The following is a 3,023-nucleotide window of genomic DNA, read 5'->3' as shown; positions in this document are numbered from 1 at the left end:
ACTGTGGGTGGAGCTCACCTAGTCCAGCTCCACCCCTCTTTTATTGAAGCCTAAACTTCATGCAATTTGTTATTTAAATTGCACTTTTGCACACACGCACAGGTCATAGCTAAACCAGTGTATTTAATTTAATAATAAGACACAGAATGCAGTCACAGAACGATTCAAAACCAGTCAAAACCAGAATATTACCCATTTAATTTCCTTAAATATGAAACAAATGCATCAAAAAATAACTAAGTTTATGAAACAAATAAATATCACATACATAAGTGCATTAGTATGCCTAAAATGGGCCACTTTGGCAGCTCATGAGCTTCCCATTTTTTCTTATTTGGGTGAAACAGCTACAATATGGTGGTCATTGCTTAAACTGAGAATCAGAAAGCTGACTTAAATAATTTTGTTTGTGTATCTTGCCAGCATCATCATCATCAGTCCATGCTGTGAAGCACTGAAATAAATACAGTATCACATTATCCAGAGTATCTGAAGTTGCAAACTCTTAAACACATGTAGCAGGACATCATGGCGAGGTTCCTCATGTCATCATAGGTCACACAGTCTGTTGGAGGAAAAGAGGACAACTTGTAAAACTTATTACGTTTCATGAACCACAATCCGCTGCATAGGCCTACTCACATTCTCCACCTCTCTGTTGTGCCCTCTTCCTGCTTATCTTTCACCAAACTATCCTCCAAGACCACCGGAGCCTCCCACCATTGATGGTCAGTCTCAGGAAGCATTGCCCTCTCACTGTCGTCACAGCCGTCTTGAACTTGGCTGTCTTCCTCCTCTGGGTCGTCCTCCTCTTTCTCAAGAGCCCGCCCAGCCAGCAGTCGCTCCGAGTTGTGTCTGTCCGCCACCTTTCCAAGTGATGCTCACTGAACTAGCACTACTAAGTTGTACGAGTGATTTGGGGTGGAGCTGGACTAGGCTGAGCTCCACCCATTGGTTATGCACTGATAGGTTGGATCAGCCGGAGGGACGAACTCTCACGAGTGTGGTTAGGGTTAGGATTGAGGTTAAGGTTAGGGTACGGTGTAGACTCAACGCAGAAATATGAATCAGGCTGGTTTGGCCGGAGATATACTTGCTTCTAACTACACATTCACGTGATGGCTGCCTTGCCTATCCTGCGTCTGTTTGGAGTGTTGGTTGTGCACGTCCTCAGAAATTAACATAACACATCCACAAGATGCAATACTAACATGAACAGTAGGGACAGTATGGGGATATGACAGGGTCAAGGGTCAGTAGGCACATGAACAGCAATAACAATGGCAATTACATGCATCTGTACGACATATCATTGCCACTGCACAGAGACAAATATGCTTCAAGTAACAAAGCAGTAACCTCCTTGAGTGTTGCCATGTTTACTTTTTACATCATGCATCTTCTTTGCATTTCTTGGCGGATACATCCATGATTTTACATCATGCAAATCCATAACTTCTATTAATATCCTGAGTTCTCTGGTGTGCCCTCTAGTGGAATCTTCCAGTAATACGCAAATTACATACGCAACAATTATGCTCACAACGCAGCTGGTTGTCTATGTAAATGCGTGGTTAAAAAAGCAAATATATCTCCAGCCTTACACATACAATGAAGAAACACGACATGTACAAATCTTGCGAGAGTTTCACAAATCATCCCTCCGGCTGAAAAGACGGGAGAAAGTGGTCTGCAGCGTTGCAAGATAGGAAATGTTAAAGTATGGTACCAGAGGCTTAAAATGATATTTTGAGTACAATTATTGTACACAAGTCATAACCAAAAGAACCAATAGGCGTAAATGTATAATTTTTAAAATACACATATTTATTGAGACAAACAACTTTTTGACACCACCTACAAATCTAGCCACATTGTTTAAAAAATAACATGCTGACGTAGTTATATGATGTGTGGAAGGGGGTAGTCTGATTGGCTGGAAAGACATCACATGAGAAGAGATGCGTAAATACAGACATATGATCCATATTTTACTATCCTGATTGTGTAGGGAAAGAAATTAAAATGAGATAGCCTAGACTTGTCTCAAATTTGTCTCATGATAATTGAACACTATCTCCCAAGAATCAAAACAAAAAAAAGTCATTGAAATTGAAAAATAAAGCAAAAAAGTGACCTCAAACGCAAAACTTACAATAAAACTATACAAGAGCAAAACATTTGATTACAATACTCTCCACATTTCTTCAACTGATCTGGATTTCTCTTTTGTGGTCACTTTTTTCACAGCTGTTCTGCTGCTGAATTTTTCAGTTTCGCTGTTGAACTTCTCAGTTTCAGTTCAGAATTTTTCAGTTTCAATGGTCTGGAAATGCAACAAGTAGTACGACTTACCGTTAATCTGTCCCTCCAAATGTAAATGACTAATAGGGACGCAGCCACATGAGAGCTTTGCGTCTGAACTAATCAGAAAAATTCTGAACTGAGACTGAAAAATTCAGCAGCAAAAGTGAAAAAAGTGACCACAAAGTTTCATATTAAGTTTTGGGTGCGGGGTCAGCTTCATCCTTGGAACATGTGTACTTCAATATCTGTCAAAACAGTCAGACCACACACTTACACTGTACAGCGTATCCCTCCCCCCAATATAAACTATCCTAAACACTATAGACAAGCTGCATAGTGTAATATAGTTCCCAATTTACATAAACATATAAAGAATATACCTATCAAATCACGAACCATTAATCAAATCACGTAAAACATCCAACCAATACTAAAATAAGATAACCTTCTAAACAAATCTTCACATAAGTAAATCTCATGTTATGATATTCTCGTCGGTTGGACAGACTTCAATTTCTAGGCTCAGTAGATAAGTTGAGACCAAGGTCTGTTAGTACTTTAATGAATATTGAAACAAATAATGCCTAATGGTGCTGTCAGTGTTGAATTGTCTATGCCTTTCAATTAATGTTAGCCAATAAATCTATGGTGCATCAAAAAATACATAAACTGTCACATTCACTGAGCTTTAGTACTCTCTTTTAGACATTTATTAG

The sequence above is a fragment of the Thunnus maccoyii genome, chromosome 3, assembly GCF_910596095.1.
Source record: "Thunnus maccoyii chromosome 3, fThuMac1.1, whole genome shotgun sequence".
NCBI classification, from domain to species: domain Eukaryota; kingdom Metazoa; phylum Chordata; class Actinopteri; order Scombriformes; family Scombridae; genus Thunnus; species Thunnus maccoyii.
This window is presented reverse-complemented; position numbering follows the sequence as displayed.